An 11,493-nucleotide genomic window follows, 5' to 3' on the forward strand; every position below is an offset into this window, starting at 1 on the left:
GTGCGTGCCTGCGCGCGTGCCGGCCCCCGTGTTTGGCCTCGCGCCGCCGGCCGCGGGGGGCTCTGGGAGTCGTAGTTCGCCGCGAGGGGCCGTTGGGGGCGGCGCGCAGCCTCGCCGACAGCCATGGCGGCGGGGGCGGCCGGCGGCGGCGTGAGGTGTGGTGTGCGCGAAGCGCCTCTCCGGGGGCAGGTCGGGGCCCGGGGGCAGGTCGGGGCCCGGGGGAGAGGCGTCGCGGTGCCCCACGGCGGGGAGCCGGGCCCGGCGCTGCGGCCGGCAGGTTTGACGGGCAGGGCAGAAAATACCCCCTCGCTCATGCTCCAGCGTGACATTGGCGTCTCGGCGCTGATCCTGGTGATATTTTACGCGCTCCGCCCCCGGAGAAACCTCATCCTACTTACACTGCCAACCGCAAGCGTCCAGCAATCGTGAGTCAGCCCTGCCAAACATCGCAAGCAGAGATAAGTGCTCCCGAGATTAATAAACGAAAATAGCCCCCCGACAGTCTTCCCAGCACAGGATCACGATTTGTCCTTTGCCTCGTCTCGGAGGGTGCAAGGTGCGTGGTTTCCAGCCCTTTCCCCATCCCAAAGCCTGGCACCGTGGTTCCTTTTACGAATCGGAAAGCTGGGGATTCCTACGAGTTACCTTGATTCCAGCAGCCAGTGCTTTTGAGAAAGACCCCAAATGTCATGAGACATGAAATGCAATTGTGAGAGTTGGTAAATGACTAAACTGAATTGTATAAGCCCAAGTTATTCAACCGGGTTAGGACAGAAAAACATAAAGATGAAAGAGTGCTGATAAAACGGAAAGTTAGAAAATAAATGATTCACAATGGGGGCTGTGAGTGAGATTATCTCTGGAGGCATCTCTAATTAAAGGGCATTGGATAACTAGAGGGTTACATTTTCTTGGGTCAGTGGTCTTGAAAAAGAAATTGCAGTTGCAGTAAATGTCAATAAAAAATGATGGTGACCTACTGCTAGCAAAAGCATATTTAGTAATTAATGTATATGTTTGGGTTTTTTTTCTGTGCTTATGTCAGTTTTTATCGTGTATTTTCATTCCCTTTCCCCCCCTTTCACTATAGACAGGTGACGCACGGTGTTTTACAAATCTTCTTTCAGCGAGGAGCAGTTTCAATGAAGTCATTTCACTGATGTCTTCTTCTGAATTATGGCTTCTGCATCGGGCTACCTGCATTTTCAAAGTCTAGCTGACTACGGAAAGCTATGCAAATACTGCATATCAACACAGAAACAACTTTTCATATCTAATGTCAGACACATTGTCACTTTTCAAAAGCTTAGTTCTCCCTTGGCTTGCATTTAGCATGGCTGTATGCTTGTGTAAAGTGAAAAGCATTCTCAGTTAGTAGCATTTTACACCTACTTTTCATAGCTACATGTGGCTGCATAATAGCACTCCACTGGAGAATTTGACTCATAAACTTATATTTCCTTTTCCAAGTAATGCTTATATAAAACCTTGCTCACAAGTGCCATTTAGGTTCTGGTTTCTCAGACATATGTAGCATTAAGCACATCAAAAGTCCTACAGTATGTAAGGGGATTTGTCTTGTGTTGAAAAGCTGGCAAGGCTGAGTCTCGTTGCCTTGCTTGTCCTAGAGACACAAAAATAATTTTTTATTGGGACGAGATAAAAATACTACATTCAGAAGGACTGAGAGATAAAAATAAAAGGCATGCAGCATTTGTAATGCTTTAGTTAGCACTTTGCATGCCCATTATACCACTGCATTCAAAGTGCACATATTCTGTTATTTACAACACACTGCAGGAGGTAAAGCCGCAAGTGAGTCAAAGTTGGTCAAACAGAAAACAAAAAAGTCTGTATAAACCTCTGTCCATAGCACCTATTTCTGAAAAGTGCAATAATTAGCATTTATTTCACTGGCCGATATTTTAAATTGGATGTTACAATATGACTTAAAGTAAGTGTAAAAAGGAAAATTGTCCCTTTTAGATCTTATAATTATTGGTACCCCGTGATCAAAGTTCCAGTGACTTTGGTGTAAACAAGATCACTCTTGAGCAGGATGGAAATCAGCACAGAGTGAAAGAAGCTAGGGCCAGGTAGGAACTGCACACACAGGCTTTTCGAAATCTCAGTAAGCACCTATATGCAGCTTTGGTACCTAAATGCTGTTAATAATTTTGCTATCAGGGTAGGTTAAAATTCCACTCTTAGTGGAAGACAGAGTTCGGATTCCTGTATATCATTCAGATCCAGATTTTATTACAGGCCGTTTTATCTGTTGGTCATACACCAGAAATCTGGGGAAGAGCTGACAAATTAGTTTTGAAAAGATGGGAGGAATATTACACTAACCAAAAGGAACCTACCATTTCAAAATACTATTTTTATATTATATATGTTATATTTTAGTACATTGGCTTCCTAATTCACTTCCAAACTGCTTATGTTCCAGTAACAAAAATCCAGTCTGATCCTGTTTTCATTGCAATCAACTATATTCACACCTTGATTTTTGTATATGTAACTATTTCTGGACCATTTTTCTTGAAATACAGCCAAACATATATTCCAGGCAAATATGAATTTTTTAAAGAGAAGTCATACATAGTCTCTTGAAATGATTAACCATTTGTCAAGCAACAGTAACAAAATAAGATGAGAATAAATGTGAAGACATGCAATCCAGAAGTTATTCCATGACTGCTTCAAGCATAGTTTACCCTGAATGCCGCAATATCCTCAAGAAAGGGCTACCTCCATACATTTAAGAACTGGCTTTAGCTTAGCCCTATGGACAGATTTCCTGGCTACATACTACTTTTACTAACGTCTTAATTAGGCAGTTTCCCCACAGTTCCATGACTTCATCCTTTTAGAAAGGACTGTCTGGTTGAGCTTGTGGCACTTGACCTACTTTTTAGTATTTTCTTTAACACAAAACTTTCCAGAATATCTGAATTATGAATATCTATTTCAGTCATATTTCATATGTATATTTAAAAGATTTAAAATAGAATGCAATATTGTAAAACATGTTCCAACATCCCTTTCTGAGATCTCATTTGCATATCAATCTTTTAACTTCAATAGTCTTAATAGTGCCACTTGTTGGAGAGCTTTGTGTATTGCAGGATATTTCAATCACATATTTATAAAACAAATGGCTTTTTCCTAGTAATAGATAATTCCTATCTTAAAGAGTTACAAGAAGAAACCAAAGTACTGCACAGAACAACTTTTGTTGCAGTCTCTGCTTCAGCCCCTCTGACTTGAAGACACTGAATGAGTGGCATGTTAGTGGATATAGAACCTTTTGCAACTCCATCTTTACAGTGGTAATGGAAGGAGAGACAAAGGGAAAAATAAGGACAAACCTTGCAATTTTTAACTGAGGAAAATTTCATTTCCTTCCAGTGTACATTTTACGCAGCAGCACTAGGGTGGAAAAGATCAGCTTTCCTGGATAAGCCCAGGTCCTGCACACAGATCTAAGTCATTATTGGTAATTATGCACATGTTCTCCTGGGTTGTGCAGGTAGAATTCATGAAATTGCATCATTTTCTTTGCAGTGATTAAGAAATTCAGAGTTGATTACTGATTATGTTACATGCACCATATGTCTTTTTGCAACCAGATTCTAACACACCCCAGGTAGACTGCATTTCCATGAACACTGATGGTATGAATAGCACACACTGAGTCAGTAATGGTGACAGCTAAGAAGGAGACAGTGTCATGGAGCATGATATCAAAGATCCACAATGTAATGTCTCCACAGCATGGCTTGACATAACATCAAAAGCTCCACAAAGGAACATTTGCCATGCACAGAGCATCAGATCTCCGGCATGGTGTTTTGAGGAGCCACTGAGATATAATATTTGAAATGTATTGAAGCACTAACAAAGCATTGTTGCCAAGACTAAAATTATAGTGTCGGGGAGCAAGGCAGGAAATAAAAAGGCAGGCACTGACCTTTAAAAAAATGGATGTAGATAACATAATATAAGGGGACCTTTAAGGAGTTGTTGACTTAGCATGTCAAGAAACTGAGGGTCAAGAATCATTAAGGTTTATATGTTATGTCCAAACCACTTTGTATGGTCTCTAAGCCAAACATTAGGGTCTCTCTGGCATTTTCATTTTACAAAAAAGAGCAGTAAACAATTCAGACTGCCTGCTTGTCAGAGCTGCCAGACTTTGGTTTGATGTATAGTAATTTGGGAAAAGTAATTGCAACACCTATGTTAGACACATACAATGAATAGCCTAAGATTATTCTTTTCATTGGTTCTGCAGGAGATCAGAGTCAGTCCCAGAGCAAAGACAATCCTAGCAGCGCTCTGCTGTCTTGCAGTGAAATGCCCTGATAGGCAGTCCGAGTACAGCCCACAGTAAGTCATGTAGGTAGCCAGTAAGGTTAAGGCTTTAGACTACTCCCTTTGTCTTCAAATCAGTGCCTTCTGAGATTTTAGTTAGATCTGCTATTACTTTCATTTTTTCACTATGTCTGTTACTATTTATGATTAATAGGTAATATTTCAGAATTTGCATTTAGAAATGTATTTTAAAATAGAATATGAAACGGTGTTATGTTTTAATATTCCAGAGATGAAATCTGGCAAATTCCTTGATTCTGTGGGTCTGGATGATCACTGAATCTGCGCCCCAAAACAGGGCCATCGAACATAACATATTTAAACCTCAGTTCATCTGGCCCTATCACTGCGAAGCGGTGCAGACAAATCAGCTCAGAAAGTTCTTTAAGGGCAACTGTGCACCAAGAGCCACCTTGTTGCAGCTAAACTTGCTCAGAACGGTTGGAAAACCATTGTTTCTACAACCCTCTTTCTTTACAGTTACCCAGAAAATAAAGTGATAATGTCTCCAGCAAACCTTAAGAGCACAAACAAAGCATCTGCCTTGTCAAGTGTGTCATTCTGCAAATGAAGGAATGCACAAGAGGGTTGGAAAAAAAGAGCCTCTTGGAAAGGGAAACGACTCAGAAAGGGAAAAATTCTAGGATTTGAGAAGAAGGAGGTACATGCAAAGATTAGCTGAGATATGATGGGATGATATTTGTGCTCTAGACACTAAATATCAGGAAGGAGGCTTTTTCGTTCCATGTCATATTCAACAAAACAGAAATATTTCTGAACTATCTGTGTCCAAATTCTGACATGTCAAAAAACACCATTAGTCTGGCAAGATTTAATCCTAAGTCATGATTTGGGGAAGGAAAAAAAGATGAGTAAGAAAAAAATCTTATTCTGCATTGAGAAATTACTATTTTTAAGGAGTCTTTTACTCTACATAGTCTTTATCATCAATGAGAGTTTATGCACATACACTAGTGGCTGACTAGACCCGAATCCATTAATTAGAGTAAAAGCCTTGAGGTAATTATTACTCACAAACACAAATACTGGATTGGTAACAGCTCTGATTTTTTAGCATGTATGATTCTCCTTTCATTGGAGAACTGTATCAGAGGCTTCATGCAAATAAATTTATTTATTTCCTTGCAGGCTGAATTGTGCAGCCACAACACTGACACGTTGCTCGCATTGTAAGGAATCACAAGGAGTTTCTTCAGAGCTGTAAGTGGTGGTGAAACGTCTACTAGATGCCCAGCTGCCACTTGTGCCTTTAATAATCTCTTCCCTTGGTCCTCGGTGCCACCCCGCCGCTGTGACAGCTGTGTGTTTCCTTTGCTTATGAAGGAGAACATGTACTCTGCTGAGTGTACTGTTGCTTCGGCATGAAGAGGGATTTCTGTTGTGCTCTAGTGATGAGTCATGCAGGATGTAGCAGATGGCAGAAAATGTGAAGCCATGGAGATATTAAAATACTAGTGGGATTGAGATAGAAGATGGGAGTGCTGGAGGTGGGAGCAAGTAGGGGGAGGTTGCGGGGGGAGAAGGGAGGGAAGGAGGAAGCAGAGTGAAAAGCCGCTAGCTTTGACAGAAGCCAGCAGAGGAGAGTGAAATGCAAGTGCACTGGAGGTAGACGCGTCTGTGTTACAGAGCATGACCAAGAAGCTCAGCAAAGTATGGCAGTGGGCCTTCAGAGAGAGGCCTAGTAAATAGCACACATACACATAGGGGAATACGAAATTGAAGAGACAAAGGAAGTTTAATATTCATGTGCAGTTTAATAATAATGCGTACTTTATGTAGCTGAAACATCAGTGGAGCATAAGGAGGCTTACGGAGATCACGAATAGTGCTGACTCTGAACGTAAGCCGGGGAGGACATGCAGGAGGTCAGATCAGAGAATATGGAGTGTGTAGACATACTGGCAAAGGCAGTCAACAGGCATGCTGTGGCCATACTGGAGCAACAACTTGCACTGCCTCTGATAGTTTTTTGTTAGACAAACTATTTTGGAGTTGTTTTTCCTGACTACAGTGTAATTCTGAAGCGGTTTTATGGTACTTCAGTACTACACCAAAAGCTTTGGCTTTTGCTGGGGTCATTTATTTTGCTTTTTGCTTTATAGTAACCAAATAACTTGGGACCTCAATAGACCTGTGGGTTTCCATTCACATTATGAAAGACTGATTCATTTACTTATCACATTGATCACTTTTGCCTTTTTTCAAAAAGGCTGGACAGCAGGATGTTCTTGTGATTTAAGCATAGGACTGGGGCAGAAAATATATGAGTGGAGATAGCTCTTTTCATGCAGAGATGTTTATAAACTATATTCACATATTTTCTGATTAACAGATAGTGTTTTTGAAGTGTTAGCACTTAAGACAGAGGTCAACCCTCTGTGGCTGTTCTGTTTTAGAGGGGAAAGCAGAGTGCATTGGCCTGCAGTTTGCATGTGATTTTTTTGTAGCTGCTGCAAACGATTGTGACCTCGATTACTGGAGCAATTTAAAACTGCTCTTTGCTACGTTAACTTGAAGTTGTGAACTATAAAGGTCTGCTGTGAATAGCGTATGAGTAGAAATGGATTCTGCTGGAATTCTCTATTATGTTTGAAGTTTGTAAAAATTAGAGATTGAAAAGACTAACTAGCTTATCAAATGCATTCATTGCTCATGCAAGTCAGGAACTCCTTGCACAGTGATATCCTTCTTCTATTTCTCAAAAAAAAGAAAAAAAAGAGCATGTTGGGATATTTTTGGATAAAATGCTTTGACACAATGCAGTCCATTAGGATGTCTGCATTTTGACCTGGTCTGCCATCTAGATAATTTTCATATCAAATTTTCAGTGTCAGTTGCAGAATGACTAAAACATTAAGGCTTCATGTAGAACAAAGGTGATTTATTATATATTTCTCTTTCTTATAGTGAAGCCGTTGGATCAAAAGGGAAATGTTATTCCACAGCTGTTGAAGTTGTGAAAACATATGAAATCTAAGACTGATAATAATTTTTTTTTATTTAAAAAAAATCCAAGAAAACATTTTTTAAACAAATAACCAGCAAGCTGCAACGTCTGAAATCGACGTAATGAAATGAGTAGAAGCTTGAAAGCAGTCTGTAAGAAAATGACAATTGGTGATATTTGGTGATTATCCCAAGAGAAAAGAAAAAAGTAAACAAAGATGCAAATAGTGACAATTAAGTTCCATGAAAAGGAATTTCAGTCTTTTAATAGCTGAATTAATTTAATTTAACTAGAAATGTAGGCCAAAAGATTTTTTTTTGTTTATGGACTTTCATGAGTAAGTTGATAGAGGTCCTCAAAGGAATAGACTTGCTAGCTGCAATTTCTGTATGGTACAGCCTACTTTTGTCTTTAGTTTATGAAATTTGGTCTAGTTTGTCATGACTACTTTCTTTGTTAAAAGGTAAAATGCACATTGGGCAAATATTCTTTGGCAATTTGCATAAAAAGTGATGACAAAGAGCAATTAGTTCTTCATTATTATGCAGTGAAATGCTACTTTGCTCCTAAGTGACTGTAGAGTAGGGTTTTTTTTTCTCTGTGTGTAAATCTGTTGCGGCATTGTTCTAAAAATAGTACTGAAGAGCCCTCTGCACTCTTTATAAATCAGGGTCTTTGACACTCGATTTGGTTCACCGAGGAGAGATTTTTTTCACATGATCTTAACACTGCAAGTATCACCCAAAATGTTTATCACAATGATAAGCATCAGAATTTTTTTAGATAAAGCAAGATAGAGGAATTTAATTTTTTGTCAAATTAGATCTCTATCCTTTTTATCTGGAGATCAGTATTCAAAGTGTACTCAGATCACACACAAATAGAAACATATTCCTACCACACACAGCTAATCTGTACAGAACAAAGAGTCAAGGTATCGTTTTCTATGAAAGCTTGATTCTGAGTACAGATTCCATTACTGGCTCACCATAGGATAATGAAATTCCTTTAGGGCAAAGACGAAGTACATCAAAGAGGCAGTGTGGAGAGGCAGACTTTGTTAGTGCATGCTCTGTCACCTGCATTACTGGTTCTTGCCTGCCTTTAATTTGTAAGGAAATGCTAGTAATTCAAAACCTTTTTTTGGACCAACAGATAGATATGGATATGTATATGTGTGTGTGTGTGTGTATATATATTTATATATGTACACACACAACCACACAGCCACAAATATATATTTCTCAAAATACAAAACCTTCTGGAAGTTGTGTGATTTCTTTGCAGCTGAAATGGAATACAAAAAATAATTCATTTCTTACTTGGAAAAATGACCTATACAGATCTTAAAAGCATATCTCTATTAAGTTAAAATAAATGCTGTCTGTGCCATGTAGATAAATAATGCTTCATGCAACCTTGCCTGTTTATTTCTCTAGCAATTGAGAGTAAATTTAGTGCTTATGGAAATGAGGGACTAATGCTTTGGAAGACCAAGAGCTGCTGAAGACCTATGGGAACAAAACGGTTGCCCTACAGAAACACATAATGGTTCTATCTAGTCCAGCATCCTGCTTCTGGCAGCATCCAATAACCGATGCTTCAGAGCAAATCAAAACCACAGCGAGCACCTAGCTAACTATGTGTAGAGGAAAAAAGGTTGATCCTGACTCACAAGAGAGCAGTTTATGCCCTGAAGCATGGGGTTTGATTTCCCTTGTATCCGTTTGCTTAACTCACACAATTGCAAATACTATTTATGCTTAAAAGAGTTTCTAATCCTCTCTTGGATCCTAATCAACAATCTGCCTCAATAACCTGAGTTACCAGGAAGTTCTTTGGACTGAATGTACGCTGCATGGAAGCTTTTTGCTTTGTTAGTTTAGGGAAAGTTTTCCAGCTTTGGTCTAACACCCACTGCCCTGAGGATCAGACCTAACAGTCTACATGAAAAATCCCCAAGCTACCACTCCCTTCCCCTTGAGTCCTCCATAACTGAATCAGTTAATTCTTTCCTGTCCCCTGCTTGCAAAATTATTGTTTTTGAGTTGATTTCTTTCATTGACTTCCCTAGCGGCTCCACTTTCTAGCCTTCTAGAAGACTGGGGCAGGTCCTTCCGTAGGAGAGAGGTCTGCCTGGAGGCAGGGGATGCTGCCTGGCCTTGCTGCCTCCCATGTTTCAAAAGAGAGGGCAGCAGCGGGCAGAGAAACAAGGCAGAGAAGGAGCTCAGGGAAGGCAGCAGTGATGGCAGCTCCTTGCTGCTCTGCCAGCATTTCCTCATGAAGTAGCAGAGGCTCCATTTTGGCTATTCTGTGGAAATATGCAATGTGTCCTGGAAGACTCCCTCTCTTTCCCAGCCTACTCCAAATTTTCTACTGATGCAGCTAAGAGTGCAGGCAGCCCTTTCAAATCTTCCCTTTGAGGACTTTGAACTGCCTTGAGTGTCCTCACTGAGTGGTCTGGGTTCCTTTATGGTGGAGCAATAATCCTCCCGACACTCTCTCCATGGAGTGAGGGTTTCTTCCATGTACATCTCCAAACGGTTACTTAAATCCCAGCACATGGACCTTAACAGTAATACCAGAAAGGCAGATCCAAAAATGGCTTAAATACTCCCAGTGGGACATAAGTGCTTAAGCCTGAAGATATGACCCTGAACTCCTGAACAGAGATGTGCCTCCTAAGCAAAGAGGTGCCCAAGCTCCGTAGGGCCAAAAGGTTTTTGTCTAAAGTTTTGCATTTGCTGCCTGAAGTTGTCAGCTCTGCACATGCGCAGACAAGTCTCAGTTTTGTCAGTGCTAAGCAGGCTGGTGCCTAAGGGTGTGCTTCCAAGACAGCTCAAAACAGTTCTAATCAGCATTGCTGCAGTCCCATCCTTACCTCTGGCGGTGTTTTCTGCTTCTCCCCCCTTCCTCCCCCTTGTGCTGGCACTGATACTTGTCTGACCCTGAAGTAAGCTGGTTCAGGAGCTAAAGTGGCTACACATTTCTTTGTAGGATTAGTTTTCTGCCAGCTTAACTTCCTGAACCAGCTGACTGGGAGATCAGACAAGACCAGGACTAGCACAAAGGAGGGAGTGGGAAGGACTGGCTGGGGACAGGGCAGAGCAGCAGGGACTTACTTGCAGCCTCAAAAGCCCAGCCACGAGGCAACCGTCAGCCTGATAACCTGCCACAAGGTGCTCTGCTCGCTCGATGCTCCTCGGTGCTGAGGCTCTCCAGCATCAGAGGTGTGGGGTAGAGAGCCAGCAGCACCTCTGCATTTTAGCAAGAGGCAGTGCTGTAAGTCCGGGGAAGACAGGCAGATTGGTGGAGTGGGGGCAGCAGGAACAAGGCACTGGAGTGGGATAGCCACTGTGCTCAGAAGGTGAAGAAAAGAATGGTGAGTATGGTAGCTCATTGCAAGTTGAGGGCTGGGAAGCTCTTGAAAGCCATGAGCCCCCTTTCGCGAGAGGCAGAGGCACCAGGTGAGTTGGGAGTGCAGCAAGGGATGGGAACAAGCAGTCAGCAGGAGGAATAAGGAGGGCCATGCAAATATTTTACTGGATCTGGCCTATTTCCCCTCATCCTTTCACCATATAGTCGTCCATGCCGCTACTTCTATTACCTGTCCCAGGGTCTCTTCAGTTATAGCTATAGCTGTATCAAAAACCAAACAAAAGCCCCAAGTCAGGGCTGTTGTTTTGCACTGATGTCCACACAGGGAATGCAGCCTGCGAAATACAAAGGTCTGAAACTGAATGTGATGTGTCAGTCTGTTTATCTAGGATGGCTTATGTTGTTTTATTTGCTTAAGTGACATTATCTGCATCTTGGGAGAGGTGGGAGGGATGTCTTTAGTGAGCTATACTGAATTTTCTTGAAACAACCAAGTGAAGAGAATGCCATTTCACATGAAGGAACTGTTATTTCACCTACACGTGTTAAACTGTATTCTTCAGACTACATTTTACATGCCCGGGGTGTATATGTGTGATCTACTGAAATCACTCACAGTTTTTCATAATTTATGCTGCCTTTCAGTCTTAGCGGTGTGCATAAACTTCTGCAACACATTGTCACTCCTCTCTAAATCATGGTGAAAAATCATCCAAAGAACAACATGGGGCCTGGGGCATTCTGCTTTTCACCTGCTCAGCTTTCGA

General features: G+C 41.4%; 1 long non-coding RNA gene across 1 annotated transcript; it reads left to right on the forward strand.

Moving 5' to 3' along the window:
- Positions 1-52: 52 nt before the first annotated feature.
- LOC135327842 (uncharacterized) lies at positions 53-11,161 on the forward strand. The gene is made up of 3 exons (XR_010388286.1): positions 53-556; positions 5,530-5,601; positions 7,309-11,161. It is a non-coding gene; the product is annotated as an uncharacterized LOC135327842 (long non-coding RNA).
- Positions 11,162-11,493: the final 332 nt, after the last annotated feature.

The sequence above is a fragment of the Dromaius novaehollandiae genome, chromosome 3 (assembly GCF_036370855.1).
Source record: "Dromaius novaehollandiae isolate bDroNov1 chromosome 3, bDroNov1.hap1, whole genome shotgun sequence".
Taxonomy (NCBI): Eukaryota; Metazoa; Chordata; class Aves; order Casuariiformes; family Dromaiidae; genus Dromaius; species Dromaius novaehollandiae.